Here is an 11,969-nt window from a genome sequence, read left to right on the forward strand (position 1 = left end):
GATAGTTCTAGGATCATCATCAGCAATAGATAAAGAATAGAAAACATATGGAATTTGTCTTCTCTATGGAATTTGTCTTCTCTTTTCCTATTCCGTTGTAGAGTCTAATTCTTCCTCCTTCAATTGAAACTATATATTCTCTGGTTCCTTTTCCTTTGGTAGGACTTCATATTTAATAACATCTTTCATCTCTCTAAGCACAAAATTTCGGCTGTACACAACCTTCCTTGTTTCTGGGTTCCAAATCTTATAACATTTTAAAGCATCATTATACCCAGTAAATATGCATCTTTTAGATTTACTATCCAACTCGGTATTTTTCTCCTTTTGAACACGTACATATGCGTCACAACCAAATACTCAGAGATGTGAGAGAGGGTTTCTTACTAGTCAATACCTCATGTGGAGTCTTATCCTCCAAAATTGATGATGGTGATTTGTTAAACAAGTAACATGTAATATCCACTGTCTCTACCCAGAATTCATACCCTAATCTAATGCCACTAAACATGCTTCTTTCCTTTTCCACCAACATCGTGCTTATTCTTTCTGTAACTCCATTTCGTTGAGGTGTGTATGGAGTAGCCTTATGTCGTACTATACCACACTTATTAAAAAACTCTTTAAATTATTTCTTTCAGGACTCTCCACCATTATCTCTACTCAATACCTTAATCTTCTTCTTTGTTTGATTTTCAACCAGAGATTTACATTCTTTAAACATGTAAAAGACTTTATATTTATTCTTGAGGAGATCTACCCATGTATTCCTCGAGAAGTCATCTATGAACGACACATAGTACATAGTTTTTTCGAGTGATGGAACCGACACAGGTCCAAACACATCAATGTGCACAAGCTCTAATATCCCTTTCGCCATCTTAGCACTATAGGGGGAGCTCACCCAATTTTTCTTCCCATATACACAATGTTAATAGAAATCAAAATCCAGAGAGAAATTATAGATACCCACTACTATAGCATTATCATGTAGTATTCAAAGGATCTTCTCTCCAATATTTCCAAATCTTTGATGCCACAAAATACTCTTGCCAAACCTGAACCTGAACCTTCTCACCCTCTTCTTCATATGTTGGCTGCTCTAATTCCTCAATTTGTATAGGCACAATTTTCTCTATCATTGCACCTTGCCTTTCCTCTTGTTCCTGTTTCGGCTTCTCTTCCCTTTCTCTCCTCCTCAACACTTGCTCTTCTTTCAACTTATTTTCTGTTTCCTGCAACTTCTTCTCTACATAATCCAGCCTTTTCTTATCTCTCTTCCTTCGTTCTACTCTCCTTCATGCTTTCACCTCTTCGCCTCTATCTCCAAAGCTACTTTCTCAACAAGAGGATCTTCTATGAACTTGTAGCTTTTCTCAACCTCTGCGCTCCGGAAATCTTCCTGTTTCTTTTATCTTGTGCCAATTTGTTGCTCACTATTGTTGTTGTTGCTGCTTCATATGGTGCCACTGTGTACATATCCACTTTCCATTCTATAGCCATGTTTATCGGTTCATTAATCCTAGAGGAGTTGTAGCAGTACCTCCAAGGGTCTTCCCTTAGCGAGCGACATGCCCCGTGGATCCATGGATAATAAACCTTAGCACAATGGTTCTTGCATATGCAGTGGGGATCATATGGATTGAAACTCTTGGTGCCAAACTCAAACTTCTTCAAGTCCTCTACCTCGACATCGCATCCTTTAAGCTCAGGATATTGTACAATCCAATCTGCAAAGGAAGAGAAAGTTGTGGTACCTTCTTCTTACTGTGTAGTCTTGCTGGTAACCCTGTGGATATGTGATATGAAACCTCTTGTGTGACCAACTTATCTGTGGAAAACCTTGGTAGCACATATAGAGGCTTCTCTCCACAAAATATCCTGGTGAAGGTACCACCGGGTGAGGCATATCAATCTGCAATGTTAAGCAATGCTTTCATCGCTTCTTGGTACATGCAAGGTGGATCATGTTCGAATATCATCTTGTAAACTGGGATGATGAAGTGGTAAGATAGCCTAACCATGACTCCTCAGTAGTTGTACTCAAAGATAAACTTGCAATAGATATTCACAACATCATCTGATGGTGTCCATGTCCAACCCATGCGAGAAAAATATTGTTGGGCACAAATTGAATTAAGGAGGTATGTGGATATATAGAATATCACTTGCTCATCCTTAGGCAAATAACGAGCATTAGAAACATGCACTTTCAGCTGAAGAGCCAACATGTTTGACCAGTTGAACGACCTTCCTTCATTTTCCAATTGATCCAACACAACCGCCCAACTCTGTGGAAAGGTCTTTGTGCTCTCTTGACTATACAAGCGACATGCAAAGATGATCAAGAATTGGTAGGCCTTCCTGAGTGACTTAGTCTTGTAGACATGATTGGGTGTTGACATGAACTTCGATGGATCTTTTACCCAACACTTCATGATGTCTCTAGTGTTCAAATTGTTGTTGGGAGTAAAGAAGAGTGCATCCATGCAATTCACCGACAGTGGTAAGTGATACATTTTATGATAGTTTTCCATCCTAAAGGTATCAAGTTGTGTTCCACTGGAACTACTCAATGTCATCTTCTTGGGATCAATATGTGATACAATCCAGTGAATGATGTCTACACATCCGAAGGAGGGATACCTACATGCAACCCTGTACAAACCTGACTTGTGAATGTTGACAGAGACTTGTCGATCTTCCAGATGTCCCTTAAAGCTATCTGCAAATATGTCCTTTATTTCTTGCAATGTAATGTTCATGTCTTTCTCTATGAACAATTGTGTGTCTGCATAGACTAGCAAGTTCATTGACACCTGTTCAACTACATCTCCAGTGCTGCTTTATATTGTATTTTTTGATCTAGCTCTCTTGGAAACCATGTTGCATGTACTCCTAAGAATATTCTCAACAATTGTTGTACCTAGAGACAGAAAGGACACTCATGGCATGCAAATGTCAACTTAAAAGCAGTGGACCAGTCATGCAACAAACTGGGCAATTGTTGGGAAAAATTGCCCAATTCTGACTTTTAAAGGTGAGGGAATGCTAGTTGGCTCTATGCATTGTACAGTCCCAACTGCCAGTGAGAGGTGGTGATGACTAGAACTATGCAATGTGTAGTCCAGTGGGCTTGCAGATGACTGGAGCTACATAATGCACAGTTTAGTTTGGCTTTGATGCAGGATGGGACTGCGCATTGTGCAATCCAAGAGTGCAAGACTTGGGGATTGTCTCCTGGAATAACACAGTGCATATTTAGAGCTAGTCACTGGCAGCCTTTGGAAATTCTTGGAGCCAAGGCAGAGCCTTCAGATCTAGAAATGTGTAGTGCATGCTGGGAAGAGCTAGATCCGAGCCAAGGTAGCCCAGATTTTCCCAAGGGAAACTTGTAAATGAGTAGATTTGAATGCATGAGCAAAGGATGGTGCAGATCTAAATGAATCTTGATGCATGCAATAAAAAAAATGCAGGAATTAGTCAAAAATAAGAAAAGCGAAGCTTGCGGGTAGAGTCGCCACAATGATGACCGTTAGTGCAAAAACTAGGTTATGCATGTGACGCTTAGGAAAGGCAATGCAAAACTCAAAAAGACACTTCTACAAGCTAAAAAAATATTTAGAATTGTAATGGTCGTTCAATAAAATGGGTAAAACAACAGTCACTTAAGCCAAGAAAACAAAAAGCGACAGAAAAAGAACCAAAAAACTAGAAACACAAAACTTATCTAGAAAAGATGTGCCAACTCTGCTGAAGGTTCCTAGATGCATCGGGAATGCCATAGCTCCAAGATCAAATGTGAAAATTAGCTCTGGAGGCATCCACTAAATAGATTTCATCAATTTATGGTTTATGACGCGAAGGCCAAAAATCTAGGAAAAAACGACAAGTGGTGGTAGTTTCTAAAATTAACTCAATTGTAACTCCCATTGCTAAAAATAGATCCCTATTTTTTTAGGGATTCTTTTTCACTTTTTTCTTTTTTATTTTCGAGAAGAGGCTGCCATGCAAGCATGGAGAAATTATGTAGTTCTAGGGGGAACTGGGCAGCTTTTCGACACATGTATCAAACATCAGCTACAGGAATGCTTCTGCACAATTCCTGGGTTGAGTGGCTCTAGATGCCTCTCATGCTCTGTGCAATTTCCCAGCTAAATACAAGCTACTGGCTGGGTTTGTGCATTTCCGGAGCCGAAGCTCACTGCTGGGTTGAATTGGGCATTTCCTGAGAGCAACGCTGGTTTCCCTCTAGGACTGCATAGATTTCCAAGGTAGTGTAAGAGTTGGATGCAACCAAGTCACGGGGAGGTTAGCCTCTGGTTAATCTGCTAAGAAAGTAAGCAAAAACAAGTTGTAAAGGAAAAGTTAAGCTCAAATTAAAGCACAAGTATGTGGGCAGTGCAAGACAAGCTGCTAATATTTTAGTAGGTAGGCTCCAAAATGAACCAAGGGAAAAAATTTGAAGGGTGGTTGTAACTCCTACAACATTGGCGACACACTAGTGGAACTCTAGCTCTCTGTATGGACCTTGTCTCTTGTAAAGCGAGTCTAACTCTTCTAGAAGTATTGTTCGATTATTTGATCGTCATGGCTTCTTCACTAGCTTGAGTTAAAGGTATAGTCCCTACCATTATCTTGATCAATCAACGCACATACCAAGATAAGTGAACTTAGTTGTTTCGATTGGGAATGATGGATTTATTGATGCACAAGTAATATAAACTTTCAGAGTTTAAGTTTCATCTCTGCTATTGCTCTGATGCTAGCAGGCCTGGATAGTACCCAGGTGGAGTCACCTCATGATTTTGATTTAAACATGAACACAACAAATTACAGATATAACCATAAATACAAAAATGTAGTATAAATAACACTTCATTTCATTAATATCAAATACTGAAATATGCTTACAAACAGAATGGAAATAAGAATAGCTCGGGCGATGGTAGATTATCTCTGAGAAGAGATGTGGCGGCTACGTGCCTTTGAACTATGTTACAATCTGGCTCAAAGGCCTATTAATTATTGAGAAACAATGGAGAAACCTAAACATCCAAAAACCTAACCCTAGGAGATGAAGCACCAAACTATGGGCCTTGTTTAGGTAAATTGGTGCATCAACTTCCCAGTGTCGTAACATTTGCATACGATCTCTATTTGATGCGCACTATACCTCATTAGAAATATCTATCCGAAGACTACAACTTTTGAATGATGAACATTGGTGAACGACCCGATTTGGTCTCAGTTTTCCAAAAAAACGTCGTTTAGAGCCTCAAAATGGCTCCGGAAGTTCAGGACAAGAAAAACTGCCAAGAATAGTAAATTGTGCTACAAATATGGAAACTAAAAAACTGAAAGAAACAATGCTGGGGGTCCAAGTGAAATAGGTGGGTGGCCACCAATATCCACCTAGATAACCTCAGGAACACAAGCATCGCTCGTTGCCAGTGAGCCTGGACAATACTCGATGAAGTTACTTGCTTCACCTCTCTGTGCAGGAAGACTTTCTCTTCTTTCACCTTTATTTTAGTTTTTCATTTTTCATTTTTCATTTTTCAGAGAGTTGTGCATAGGCACTTATTTATTTTCATGAGGAGGAAGAGGGATCCCGAATTATTGAGAGTAGAAGAGGTTGTCCCTTCAATGAAGGATGTTATATATAACTCTGACATACTTGTTGAGTTTCTCCCCTTCACCTTACTCTACTTGAATGAGTTGACAAGGTTTAACCAAAAATAGAAAACCAATTAGAGTAGGCGGTACTAGTTAAAAGTGAAATTGTTTTGTTTTCAAAAAGACTTACTCTGAAAGGAACGTATTTTCCATTAGGGTATCATCAACTTAAGGGACACAATATCTTTCCAAAGAGAGGGAATAGACAGATAACCAAATGTTGATAGCTGTACAAATCCTCTTCTATTTCACCTTTCTTGTCTCAAGAATCCAACATGGTTTCATGGGAAAATAAGACTACGGGTGCGTAAACAAGCAAACAAACAAGAAAGCAAAGGATAGAAGTAAAACGAAAGTAAAGAAAATAAGAAAAGAAAAACATGAAAGCAAAGAAAACAAGAAAGCAAACCAAACAAGAAAGAAAATACTACTCCTACTCCTAATCTAAACAATGCATGGGCCTTCTCACATGGAATGATATTTCCAATGCAACAACTAACATGGAAAATTTTACGGGTTAATATTCGCAGGTGGGCTAATTTTCCATGATTTTTCCAAAAAAAAATATTCACCAATTTCCATTTTTTATAAAAATGATTCGCCCAAATTTTACAATATAAAATTATTTTACCCTTAAAATTTATAACATTATATAGAGAGTATATATAAAATCATTATAAATTTCAATAATTTTACAAACATCAAAAACATTTTATAGTTTACATATTATGGACTAGTGAGATTTTCCAATTTTTTTAAATTTCAAGATAATTTTCCATCCTTAAAATTTTCCCTGGCCACTGGTACATTGGTTGGTAGATTTAAGTGAAGGCATGGTTGACAAGAAATGTATTCAACGAAACTAGCAAGCAAGAAAGATAAAACAATGAAAACCAACACACTCGAAGTTTAAATGTGTCCACAGAAAAGAACATAGTAAAAGCGCATGACAAACACGATATAGACATACCATGGTGTGGAAACACACTGTGTGCATATGAAAAACATGCACACTCTTTTGATCTTAACAAATGAGCAAACATGCAAAAAGAAGAAAATTTTATCTTGGCAACATGACTTGCTATGTATGACTCCTCCAATGCATGAGCGATGGGATCGTGAGATTGTAGTGGAGGATGTGAGATCTGTGGACTAAATTGATTTCCAATGTGCACATGAGAGTGATGAGGATCCTGGAGTGTTTCAACAAATATCTAATCTGGAGTGGAACTCACCTCAAGACTATGATAACTTGACATAATCATTAGCTCAAGCTGAAGTGCATAGACGGCTTGAGGGGTTTCCACTTCATCAGAATATATATCATCAAAGACCAGTGGCTTGGAAAGATCAACATCGAGTGAATCAGAATCGTGATCAAATGAAGGAGTGGAGAGACCACAATAGCCAAGATCAAAAAATTCAAGATGTACATTGGCATCCTCATGATCCGACAAATCATACAAAATGGTTGATGAGAAATAAAATTTTTCACCTTCTGAATTTCCAGAAAGAAAAGATGACAAATTAGGTGAATTCGAAAAGAAATATTTGTGCTCTCTGTAATCAGATGACGGACTGACATCTTGTGTGTCCTAGGAACATCCAGGGATGAATTTTCTATAGAAAAATAAGAAATCGAAAAATCACAAAAGATGTCAAGGAAGAGCAGATGAGGTGCGGATGAAAGGAGGTCATCCTTCAACGCAGGTTCTTCTTCAGATTCCCACACATACTCATAGAAAATGATAACACAAGTTAGCTGCTCAACACCAACTTCTTCGACAACTTGATCCTCATGAACAACAAATGTGGAGTCCAAAACGGATGATCACAACAGAGTACAATCCATAGGATCAAAGGAACTAGAGGATAGAGGTTGAGAAGACAATACCTTGTGACAACCACCAGGTTTGCAGTCCAAATCTGGGTAGATGTTTCGGGGTGGGGTGGGAGGATGTGACAGTTCAAGAGATGGGTTCTGAACATCTCCCACCTAATCCTGTGGAGCTAGAGCTATTTGATTAGAAGAGAATAGAGGGTCACTTGTGACAACAACCCTATCTATCTTAGATTTGGAAGCTCTAACACCAAGGTATGTTGGGACGGGTTCGAATGATTCCAACTAATGTGGATTTTCAAATACATGAAGAAGATACTTTATTATTTCCTTGATAAATTTCCAATCAAATTAATATTTAGGGATTTTAAAAGTGAGATTACAGAAGAGGTCCCAAAATTGCACAATAGATTCATGAGATGCTTTCCATAATTTCATAAATTTTTTATTGAGTTCTTTGTGGTCATAATGATAGAAAGCACGGATTAACTCTCCCACCATGTGATCAAATGAGTGAACATAGGCTGCAATAAATGTGCGACACCATTGATCAACATGTCGTTCGAACGTGTAAGTGAACAACCCACAGGAAACATCGTCTGAGGGGACTTCATTCCTCGCAAAGAAGCCTAAGAAGGGAAATTCCTGTCTCAATAGGGTTGCTCTGCCTTCACCATTGTAATTGATTCGTGACATCCTCCGGCGCTTTGAAATCAGGTGCATGAGAAAAAAATGCCAAATTTGAGATTGAAATTTAAGTCATGAATGACATGCAGAGATTCAAAATAGACTTTGAGGGCTCACCTTGTCATCTAGCCCTCCTTCTAGTGCCATAAATGTTGATGGTGTTGGGCCCGTCAACATGTTAAGGGATCTCCCTAGTAAGAAGTCCAAACTAGACCTTAGATTGTTTGGAGTGGGAGTCCCAACAGTGGGTAATAAAGTAGTTCCTTGGCTACGATAGTGCATAGAGGTAAGTATGATAACTCTGTCAGAAGAAAGTGTGTGACCTTGCAATGAGCCAAGTGCAATGCATGGGGGTTCTAGCACACAGAGGGGAAATGGAAGTGTGTCCCTTAGATGCATGTAATAGTACGCAACTCGAAAGGAACACACGAGCAGAATGACATAACAGGCTAGGAGCGGAATAGTCCACAATACAAAGTGATGGGTTAATACAACAACATGTCTCCAAAAAGATTCATACATTTTGATACAAAACAGTTCATACACAAATGCGTAAGTTAAATACCATACATTTCTAAAGTAACTAGAATAGTCGAACTACAGTAAGAAAATAAAATATGCATGAAAATGTGATGGCTCAGTGATATTATTAAGTGAAAGTTCCATCCATACATACACCATTGATAACCAATAGCCCCAATAATGGAACATTACAGTCAACACCACCTTCTCCTCCAAAGAGATGTACGCGCTCTATGCTGTGGAGAATCCAAGGCTCATCACAATATTCTGCAAGTCTTCTATAAGCAATGCCTAGCAAAAATGTTGGCTCCCAAAAGCCTCTACTATGAGTTATGAGGTTCTATATATAACAATGGGTGGGGTGACACTTAACATTCCCCTTTGACTCTTTGATTACCCTCATGACTCTTCACATTACAAAGTGATTTTTCACATTCCACTAATGGCAGTTGGAATTTCACTTACAATATATTTACAAATAATAATACAATTTCCACATATACCCATTTTAGAGAACATAGGCTTGATTCAGCCTAACAAGACAAACATCATCACTTGGGGTCTTGGGGAAAGACTAACTCGACAACATCCTCTTGATGGTATTTGATGACGAACTCATACCAAGCTTGGTACTACTTTATTTCGCCCTCTTATTGTTTAGTCATGTCTTTCTCGAAACGGATTCTTACCTCCATGGATTCTGGGAATATGGTTCTAGAACCTTTGTTCAACTCATCTAGGAGCATACGCAAAATCTTCCTGAGTGTGGCTGGACAACCAATGTACTTCTATATGTTTTCTATGCTCAACTGCAAGTCATCGCTAGTGGCCTCTTACAGCAACTGCTTTTTGTACCTGTCAACCTCTGGAAGCACTTGGTTCTTATTCATGGCTTGAGTGAGGGTTCCAATTGAGGGGATATTGTGTTTCCTCAATATGACATCCGGATTCTCGAACAACCTTGCATAGGAAGCCTCAATGCTAGAGATGAGTGTAGGGAGCTGCTCATAATTTTGGATCAACATCTAAATCCATGCTTTGTCTAGATCTGCCTGCGACTTCATTATCTTCTGCAAGTAAAACGGGGCTCCCTTGTACCTCATTTTCCATTATTATACATGCATAATAGCAGCATGGATGTCTTTCATATTTTGGGCTATCTTTATGCACTTCTTCTAAGAACCATATTGATGGACAACTGCCTTTTGCACGGTGACAAATTTTCCATATAATTTTTGCATGGTGGTATCAAGAGTTGATACTTTAGTAAGCATATCTTTTCTCATGTCTGCCATAGTGTATCCTATGAATTGTTTTGTTCTCTACCTAGCCTGTTGAAAGTCCTTTTCCATCCGATCATTCTCTTCTATCAAGAACTTGACCGTTGAAGTCATGGCTTTCTGCATCAACCATGGTAGTTGGATGTCTTATAACATATACAACAATAACCCTATCCTCTATGTGTGTAGGTGATGCAAGATCATTCGAGAGCTATTTATTTGGGCATGTACAATCCTTTGTTATGACACATCAAATGATAGATTATACTCATCCATCTCTAGATCATCGTTAAGGAGGAAAACATCTCCTTTCTCATTCGGGACTCGTTTTGATTCTGGAGGTGGCGAAGACTGTGGGGCGACCTCAGATGCTCTCGAAATGAGGTCGGTTTCTTGGTCATGTGGCTCCTATTCCAACTCCGTGTATGTTGCTTCAACTATATGCTCAATATTCTGAGCAAGTTCCTAAACCTACACCTACTCACCTGCTTCTTCATCTACTGATTGCTCCGATTCCTCAACTTGGATAGGCGCAATTTTCTCTGTCATTTGACCTTGCCTTTCCTCTTGTTCCTATTTTTGCTTCTCTTCCCTCTCTCTCATCCTTAGCTCTTTCTGTTCTTTCAACTTCTTTTCTGTTTCCTACAACTTCCTCTCTGCACCTTCCAACCATTTTTTATCTCTCTTCCTCTATTTACTCTTCTTTCGTGTTATCGCCTCTTCGCCTCTATGTCCAAAGCTAATTTCTCAAAAAGAGGATATTCTCTCAACTTATATCTTTGCTCAACCTCTACACTCTCGACAATATTCCTCTTGCCTTTTTCATGCACCGGTTCATTGCTCATTGTTGATGTTGTTGTTGCTTCCTACGGTGCTACTTCCTGCAGAGCTTCTTTCCATTCTATAGCCATTCTGACTAGTTCATTAAGCCTAGAGGAGTTATAGCAATACCTCCAAGGATCTTCCTTTGGCCAATAACATGCTCCGTGGATCCATGGATAATACACCTTCTTACAGTGGTTCTTTCATATGTAGTGGGGATTATATAGATTGAAACTCTTGGTGCTGAACTCAAACTTCTTCAAGTCCTCGGCCTCGACATCTGCATTCTTCAAGCTCAGGATCTTATACAACTCAATCGAAAAAGGAAGAGTAGGCCATGGTGCCTTCCTCGTCCTATGTATTCCTGCTGATAACCCTGTAGAGATTTTATATGTAACCTCCTGCATGACCAACTTATCTGTAGTAAGACTTGGTAGCACATGTGGAGGCTTCTCTCACCAAAAATCTTGATGAAGGTGCCACCAGGTGAGGCATGCCAATATTAAATGTTAAGAAATGCCTGCATCTCTTCTTGCAGGCACATGCAAGGTGGATCCTGTTCGAATATCATCTTATGAACCAGGGTGATGAAGTGGTCAGATAACCACTCCATGACTCCTCGGTAGTTGCAATCAGAGAGAAACTTGCAATAGATGTTCATAACATCATCTGATGGTGTCCATTTCCAACCCATGCCACGAAACTGCTACTGGGCACAGATTGCATCAAGTAGGTATGCAAACATATAGAATCTCACTTGCTTATCCTTAGACGGATTTTGGGCATTAGACACATGCACTTTCAGCTGAAGAGCCAACATGTCTAACCAGTTGAATGACCTTCATTTGCTAACTCATCCAACACAACCACCCAAATCTATGGAAATGTCTCCGTGCTCTCCTGAACGTACAAGTAACATGCAAAGATGATTAAGAGTTGGTAGGCCTTTTATGAGTGACTTACTTGCGTAGACCTGATTGGGTGTCGACCTGAACTTTGATGGATATTTTATCCAATGCTTCATGATGTCTCTAGTGTTCACATTGCTATTGGGAGTGAAGATGAGTGCATCCATGCGGTTCACTGACTGTGTTAATTGATACATCTGAAGATAGTTTTTCGTCGTGAAGGTAGTAAGA

The sequence above is a fragment of the Pinus tabuliformis genome, chromosome Q (assembly GCF_031772625.1).
Source record: "Pinus tabuliformis cultivar Carrire ecotype Pingquan chromosome Q, CPIR1, whole genome shotgun sequence".
In the NCBI taxonomy this organism is placed as follows: Eukaryota; Viridiplantae; Streptophyta; class Pinopsida; order Pinales; family Pinaceae; genus Pinus; species Pinus tabuliformis.